The 8,863-nt window shown below is 42.6% G+C and overlaps 1 protein-coding gene and 1 pseudogene across 1 annotated transcript in view; one reads left to right on the plus strand and one right to left on the minus strand.

The window, feature by feature from the left end:
* LOC109486822 overlaps window positions 1-8,863 on the minus strand; it is a 16,159-nt pseudogene that overhangs the window by 5,402 nt on the left and 1,894 nt on the right.
* The window catches only part of LOC109486815 (tyrosine/DOPA decarboxylase 2-like), a 12,008-nt gene continuing 9,855 nt past the window's right edge, over window positions 6,711-8,863 (plus strand). The window contains exon 1 of the mRNA XM_019790718.1: window positions 6,711-6,976. The gene's annotated coding sequence lies outside the window, so the exon portion shown is untranslated. The remainder of the gene's footprint in view (window positions 6,977-8,863) is intronic.

The raw sequence follows: 8,863 nt of genomic DNA on the forward strand, positions 1-8,863 counted from the left end.
ATTGAGTTCAAAGATGAGAGTCGTGGAGATCGTTATGTCCCCGTAATAGGACCTTTTGTGTTTAGAAATCCCCCACCTACATCTGCTTGGAGACAGCCGACAGCTGGATATAGCCGTTACCGCCTGGGAACCCCATAATGGGATGGGATCAAATGACGTTACATTGAGGGATTGTACTATAACTTCAGCAGGGGGAGGATAGGTTGGACATATGTCAGATTATTTTCTACGGCCACACCAAGTAATTGCTATGGATGACGTCCACTGGAGACCTTAAATCTAATTACCTTACATTTAAGGCAAGCGCGCAATAAAAACACGAATGGCCGAAAAACGAGATGCCTAGATTTGGAATATACTAACTGTAGAAGTACAAATGTTAGGACACAAAGAACACAAGAAACAAGTCTTCTATTTGTCATAAAGACAAATTAACAAAACAGCAGTAGTCACCCTGTTCTGATTCTTTCCTTTATAACATCTTCTCTTATTATATTTTGCGGCGCTGTCGTGACACTTTCAACACAGTAAGAATTTCTTGAACGTTTTTTTTTCCAGTAACAGTCCAAACTCAAATAACGTTAGGGGGGGGGCTAACACGGGTGACAACGCATCTGTATAATCTGTGGCAAACCGTTTCAGGGTGTTCTGTACCATAAAAATAGTACAGAGATTCTTTTGTTCTTTAGACCAAATTGATTATTAAAAAGAGTGAAGAATACGCATGTTAATTTCTCTAGAACGATGTACCTCTGACGAAGACATGAGATCTCCGACCTCTAGTTATTATATTGATAGATATCATTTGTTGTGCATTCATACGCCCTGTGGCCTATCGGAGCTATAAAAGAAGTAGTAACATACGTACATTGGCAAGACGTGTATCTAAAACATGCGTTAAAACTACGTAATACTAGTACACAGGTTCAGCTTCTTCTCGATTCTTGGTGATGTTGTCATATATATTTATATACATCTAGTATGATAGAGACTGAGCTATGAAGTAAGGACCGTTTGACTAATACAGAGAAAGTACATATTGGAAAGTGAATTCATATTGGAGAGTGAAATTATATGCGTTCTGTACACATTTGTACACCTGTATAGAACTCCATACATACCTGAGTATGTCGCTAAGATTGCAGGAACGAAGGTGCCACAGGCTGACGGGTATGTACTAGCGCCGGCATTGATAAACCCAAAGAATGTGGGATGACCATTGTTAACTCCGGCACTTACCAAACGGTCTTTGAAGTCTTGTATTACTGAATCTGTAAAAGTTACAGAGATGGACATGGGGTGTTTATTATAGACTTATTATCCATCATTTATTTGTGGTGCTGAACCCCGACTACCCCGACAACAATTTATCGATATACTACATGTAGTAGCTGTTCACTTTGTTTGGTTCTGGATACTCTCACAAAATTTGTAAGCGTGTGTATCTTTTATGACGACAGACGCTTTAACGCGAACAGGTTTTCACGAATACTATTCAGAACATTTTCTCACCGAAGTCAACTGGGATTTCGCTGAATTCATCCGAAATTTCACAACTTCGAATTCCCCGCTCCAGCCTCATGACAGGCCCACACGCCAGTTTTGTCACCTTGTCGTCGTACGCTTCGAGTAACTCCGCGGTGGTTTTAGTCATGGCTCCCCGCTCGCTCCCCTGGACCTCTAAAACAGACGTCCTCACTTTCAGGTCTGCTAGCCTCTGACAAAGGTTGTCATCTTCGGTCAGTTCCTTGGTTCCGTTTGTTTCTGCCATTATCTACAAAAATGCACAAATTCAAGTTCTCTAATTACATCAATTTCCATCTTGAAAAGTCAGCTACTCATAGATGTCCTTCCCCAGACTATAACCGTCACTTGACCGTTTCTTTGTGCAATGTTAAGAGTTCCACGATCTCATACCGTCGCTAAATGTTGTTAACCTTCAAGTATAGGACGTATTGTGAAGTTTCTCGACGATTATGCAAATAGGGCCACTATTTGCATGAATTCATCAGTTGATGTAGCGCAAATTTCACAAGGTGTCCAAATTTTGAAATTTTCTTATAAAAAAGGCTGTTTTCGCATCTATTATGCAAATGAGGTCTGATTTGCACGATTTATGTCAAATGATTTTTATCTTTACAAATGTTGCAAGTATATTGTCATTTACCACAATGGTATTACAGCATTGTCGCATTAATCATCTATCGATGTTCGTCTCTTTTTCAGTTACGTCATGGAACGCATAGACATTCGATGCTCAACATGTTCGATAGGCAACATAGCTCCTTATTTGTATGATAAGAATTTGATTATGTCAATCAATACAAGGTAAGGTAATAATGTGGCGGTCTGGAATCTTGCGCATCACTTGTTATCTGGCAGAAGTTTGCAAAGAATAGTATAACACAGACTTAATTTGGACTCACGAAAATCGGAAAACGACACTAAATCCGAAGGACTGTGGGTAGATTTGGTAGAATGCCACGAGCTCGTGCTTCGACTGTGGGGAGGGCAGCCACTCTATCTAAGCATCTTGACCCTATTTGTGGAGCATCGTCGTGCCATTCAGCACATGTAATACTAGTAATACACCTACACGAACAGGTAGCTGACATAAATGCATAGGATGCAGGCTAGACTCAGGCCTTCGCCGTGCATGACGGTACCCTTGTGCTCCTCCAGTCTTGTATCTCTCGTAGGATCTCGTAGATACCGTTACCGTATGGTCATCTCTCATCGACCTTTGGACATTCACCAGTTTGCCATTCCCATGATGACGCATTGTGCCTCGGAGGTAAACATTCCCAGCACGTCGGCAGAACGTACTGCACCTGCGCGAAACCCGTAATGTATTGTACATAGCAATCCGGCAGAACGTCTCATATAAGGTTGTATTCGCTCATATAAGGTTAGCATTTCGACAGTACTTTCCAAATGTTATGTTGGAAAGAATATCCCCTGCAACAGGCAAAATTCTGATGCAACGTTGACCAAAAACCCAACGAAAAACGCGAAAATACGGGGTTCTGCGCAGGCGCAGTACGTCCTGCCGACGTGCTAACATTCCCCGGGTTGCATAGCGCCTTGTGATCTGAATTATGTGTTTCTGTGGTGATTTTACATTCGTTGATGACAGAAACTAAAACATTGAAGGTTGCTCCCTTAGTATTTATATAGACTACAACATCAAAATCATTCTCTATCAAATTTCTAAGTCAATAAATGTTGAGCATAAAATGCCTCAAAACTCACAAAAACACAAATACCTTCCTGCGCTATGCAACCTGGGAGATTTTAGCCCCATGCGCAATGCGTCATGGGAATGGGGAACTGGGACGAGCAATGACCCGGGAGTGCAAAGCTGACCTAGTTAGGATGGAAGTTACGGGGAGAAAATTTTCATCTCATCAGTGTTTTCCTGTGACGTTGTGAGATCTGAAAACTGGTATCATCCAGTTTGGTGGTCTTACTCACTGTCTAAAATGTTAGGTCACGACAATCAGTCAGCCCCTTCTCGAATTATGGCCTTCCGAAGTCAAAAGCTGAATTGGCCATGGCTCCTGCAGTTCACATAGCCGCTAGGTGGTTATAATACTAAAACCTCTCAACCAGTTCTTCGCGAGGCTCTGGCAGGACTAGTAGAATAATCAGAACACGAGATATCAAAATGTCACTCGAAAATGTAAGGCCAATTTCTTCTGTCATGCGTGCTTCCCCTGAAGCGCTCACCCTTGATACTCAGTGTCGTCACACAAACAAAACTACGTACTTGGCCTTCACATTCGTTCGGACTTACGGTGGAATGACCAGCGGTCGAGGCCATGGTATGCAAGGGAAGCAAACGGCTATATCTCCTCAGCAGACTAAGACGGTCTGGAGTCCCTCAATCGGACCTCACTACTGTGTGTTGCGGGTACATAAGACCTATACTAGATTATGCTGCACCAACTGGAGAAACATGATCAGATGACATTGAAAGAATACAAAAACGCGCTTGCAACAATACCTCTCATACCCCGATGCCCTTGAGCACCTTGAACTTCAACGACTTTCCGAACGCAGACAGAACTTGTGCATGGACTTCGCCCGGCTCAAAGTGAGCAAATCATCGCGCTTCACCTCCTGGCTACCCCCACTGCGGCACGGAAACACGACAGACAACTCAGACATACCCGTTGTTACCAACTGCCTACAGGGCTCATTCAACACAGATTGTCACGTGAATTTCCCCCCAGGCAACGTGTTATTGTCCGCCATGTTGCCAGTGGTCCATCATAGTGCCTATCGCTGTGGTAGTATGCAAACTCTTGACGATAGTTGCGTACTTTTGGCCAGAATCTACGTTTTTGACACAGTGTTCTCGTTAGTAGCATTGTCCTTGGGGTTGTTCTGGCTCCGTGTCCACGTCTCATATAAAAATACATTTGTAAAGGAAATGATGAAAATGCGTTGTAAGTAAATTGCAACTAGCTAGGTACTCCAACCAAACTTTCAAACTGGTAGGATATTTAAGGGTTAATGTCCCGCCCCGAGGTGAATATGGTGTGATAAAGCCTTGTCAGTTGCTATAACCACCGAATAAAGCCACCAAGTGAGCGCAGCGAACGAGGTGGCTTTATGAGGTGGTTATAGCAACTGACAAGGCTTTATCACACAATATTCACCGAGAAAGGGCGGGCCGTTAACGCTATTATCATATAGCTTACACGATAGCCTATCCAAACTGATGCAGTGAAGAGTGACACAATGTGCCCTTGCACATGCTATATAGAACATAGAATATTTGTTCCGTCTGGAGTCACCTGAGGTCACTGGGGGGTTCATGTTCTATGTCTTCTATCTGGGTCACAGGCAGGGAACAGGTGTTCTTATGGGAGTCATTGGAACACAACTCAAGTTATTTTTGGATTTTTTAGACGTAGAGCCGTGTTCTATTGGGTCACCTGAGGTCATATGCGGGTGATTATTCATTTTGTTTAATGTATGGATTGGGATGAATAAATACCCGATTTTGACTCTATTTATGACATTACGGCGACATAAAGAATGTGGAATGGAGCCTTCTGATTGGTCAACGTCACCCGGCTATATGATAATAAAGAATAAAGTTACACAAATCGTTTGTTTCTTTTATGAATGATTGAAATCATTGTAAAAGTTTTGTGTTATTTGAATGCGATAAAAATGAAGAACCTCTAAGAAGTAGATGAACTCCATCAGAAAGACCAATGAGGTTTGTGACAAATCCTACCAGTTTTTTCTAGTAGGATCTAGGAGCAAGTTTCGTATGTTAAGTAAAATAACACATTTATGCGTTATCAGAACAGTATCCTGAAGCCCTAAATCCTTTCATAAGTTTCATGTCGTATTATCATATAGCCGGGTGACGTTGACCAATCAGAAGGCTCCATTCCACATTCTTTATGTCGCCGTAATGTCACAAATAGAGTCAAAATCGGGTATTTATTCATCCCAATCCATACATTAAACAAAATGAATAATCACCCGCATATGACCTCAGGTGACCCAATAGAACATGGCTCTACTTCTAAAAAATCCAAAAATAACTTGAGTTGTGTTCCAATTACTCCCATAAGAACACCTGTTCCCTGCCTGTGACCCAGATAGAAGACATAGAACGTGAACTCTACTCAGTGACCTCAGGTGACTCCAGAGGGAACTATGTTCTATGTTCTATTCAGCATGTGCATTGTATCACTTACTGCATCAGTTTGGGTAGACTATCGTGTAAGCTATATGATAATAGTGTTAATGTCCCGCCCTTTCTCGGTGAATATGGTGTGATAAAGCCTTGTCAGTTGCTATAACCACCTCATAAAGCCACCTCGTTCGCTGCGCTCACTTGGTGGCTTTATTCTGTGGTTATAGCAACTGACAAGGTTTTATCACACCATATTCACCTCGGGGCGGGACATTAACCCTTAATTAACCTTGGACTGAATTTTGCTCATTAAAAATTTTAATTAAATGATCATCCTGTCAATAATAGAATTTTTAAAACTATTTTGCACTATTGACAGGACCATCCAGTCAATAAAGAAGAAAATGCACTATTGACTGCAATTTACTCCGTCAATTGTGCAAAATTTTCTGTTATTGACAGGATGGTCCTGTCAATAGACACTTCCATGGCGGAATTTACGACACTAACATCCGTTTTCCGACATTTTTGCCTGAGGCTGTGACGTGACAACTGATGCCGTAAATAGTCGAAAAATAATCTGTTGGATGATCCTGTCAATGGTCCGTGTGACTTCCTTTGACATACATGTACTACGACACTACAAAATGTATTATAAACGTTAGCTCTGTGCAAGCTATTTTTACGAATCCACCTAATTCTCTAATCTAACATTTGCTTCTATGGTCGCCACGTTCCGGTTTGATTTCATCCCTCCTGAACCTGTTTTCTGACATATCTACATTGTAGACTTGTCTGACTTTCACGGTGCATTTCGTAATCTTGACCAGCTGCGACGATATTGAATGGCCTTGTAGATTTGTCCCCTTTGCTGTGCCTTTGCCCCATAACCTTTGCACTGGGTTACACTTTCGCCTTCGGTGCGTGACGCCAAATTTATGTCCCGTCACATCCCTTCCTAGTGCGCGTGCCTCGAATTAATTTAGGGATAGGGATAGGGTTAGGGAAGGGTTAGTATTTGGGTTAGGGTGAGAGTTGGGGTATATATTATATTCTATTCGGGCTAGGGGAAGACATAGGATTTGGGTTAGGGTTAGGTTAACAGTTAGTCTCCACATCACGACCACCCCCTCCCACTTCTGTGTGTCTTGAGTATATTGGAAACCCCCAAGTAGTGTCGGGGGCATAACCTAGCATACAATTGGCAATCCCCCACAAGCTGCAGGCACCATGGCAGACCGAGCATCAGCAGCCTTGACCATTGCATAGGGGTCCATTTGTAGGAGAGGTACCAAAACGTCGACAGTTGACAGGGTAAGGCGGTATTGTTGGGATACTACGGTGCAAGCTTGTATCACAAGCACTATCCTTCAGCATCGATGTCAGATTCATGTGGTCAGTGTTGTTAGCCTAGTACTAGTATTACATAACCATTCTCCACAGGCTGGCTTATGGGTGTATTACCTGTCCCGTGAGCATAGGGCATTGCTTTCTGACAGCCTATATGGCCTATATTTTTTCAGCCAAGGGAAGTGATTGAAACCAAACCCGTAAAAACACTTACATTGCACGCGCTGCGGGCAGGCAACACGTCCAGCACCGTAGAGATACCGGCAGGCCTACGATGGTCTGGCTATCAGGCATTTATCTTCAGTGATCATCAAAATAGGAGCTAGCACAGCTTGAATGTTTTACTACCCTCTCTGCAAACAGTCCGCAATTTGATCTTCCAAGTGGACACGGGTGATTGTCACCCTGTTTGGATTTGACCTTAGCATTGTTGTAGAGGTTAACGTTTCAGCGGTCATAGGTGCATGTTACAATAACGATTTAGGACCTGAGCCTTACTTGTATTCTTCCGCCATGCGATGTTTTCGTTTGCACCACATCAACCTATGATGCGTTCTGTGTGCGCTGTTACTATGCCTCGCGCCGCAGGTTATTGTGGCAGTGGCACTCTCAGTTACTGTGTTAATATTCCCTTTATGATTTTCTTTATTATACAGAAGGGTTTTCTCTTTCTGATAGGCGATGGCCTGATGGGTTAATTTCACGTGCAAATGCCCTATTTTTCGTATCATTTTCAAGACTAGAAAAATCCATTTTCCCCATAAAATTGACTAAAATCCTGTTGTTCTTGTAGCTAGAATGATATCATTTATTCACAGACACATTTTTGTAGTTGCAGAATTATTTTCTGAAAGAGACGAAAGAGACGGTCGTAAGACTTGAAGGTGTGCAGAATCGAATTGAGACCCAAAATAAACTGGGGTGTGCCCCTTTTTAAGGGCATGGCATTGAATCAACGTGAACAACCAACTGAATCAACTGTTTCTTATTTCTTTCCAGCCAATGTAATAAAAAAAACGAATGGCAACATGGAATTAACCCAAGAACACGCCATTCTTCAGAGGCTAGCGGATCTGAAAGTGAAGAGTTCTGTTTTAGAGGTCCAGGAGGTGGACAGGGAGGCCATGACTAAAAAGACCATACAGCTGATCAACGCGCAGGACGACAACGTAACAAGGTTGACCTGTGACCCGATCAAGATACTGGACCAAGCAGGCTTTGAAACTAAGGATGAAATCAGCGAGAGCCCAGTTGACTTTGGTGAGAAAAATGACAGTTTTTCTTCAGTCACAACATACAGGTGTAACGTAAAAATTAAGGTATCATTTGCTGCATATACATGTAGAGAGGAACCTTATTATCCAGCCGTTCAAAGTATGTATCGGTATACCCGGTATAACCACCAGCTTCGATGGTGTGTTACGCCGACACACAATCGAAGCGAAAAATTATTTAATATACGACACCATATACGACATGAAAAGGTAACGGTTGGCAATACTGAACTTGAGTTGATAGATTGAACATCAGATGGAGTCTTTATGGAAGGGAAGGCATTTAGGTCATGCACTACCACAAATATCTATTAGCTAATATCAGTTTGATTGTCGATAACTTCATGTATGTACAGACTCTGTCATGCAAGAGCTCAACGACCGTTTGGTAAGAGCCGGAGTCATCCCGGGCCATCCGCTGTTCCTAGGTTTTATCCCGTCTGGCCAAGGAACATATCCCTCAGCCCTGGGCGGTTTCCTTCCTGCAGCCTTCAATACGTATTCAGGTGTGTACAGAACCTCATACACCGGAGACGCTGCGTGTTTCCGTCTCGCAAACAGTCGTTGCCATTTGAAA

This window comes from Branchiostoma belcheri, unplaced genomic scaffold (assembly GCF_001625305.1).
Source record: "Branchiostoma belcheri isolate BF01 breed outbred unplaced genomic scaffold, Haploidv18h27 scaffold83, whole genome shotgun sequence".
NCBI classification, from domain to species: Eukaryota; Metazoa; Chordata; class Leptocardii; order Amphioxiformes; family Branchiostomatidae; genus Branchiostoma; species Branchiostoma belcheri.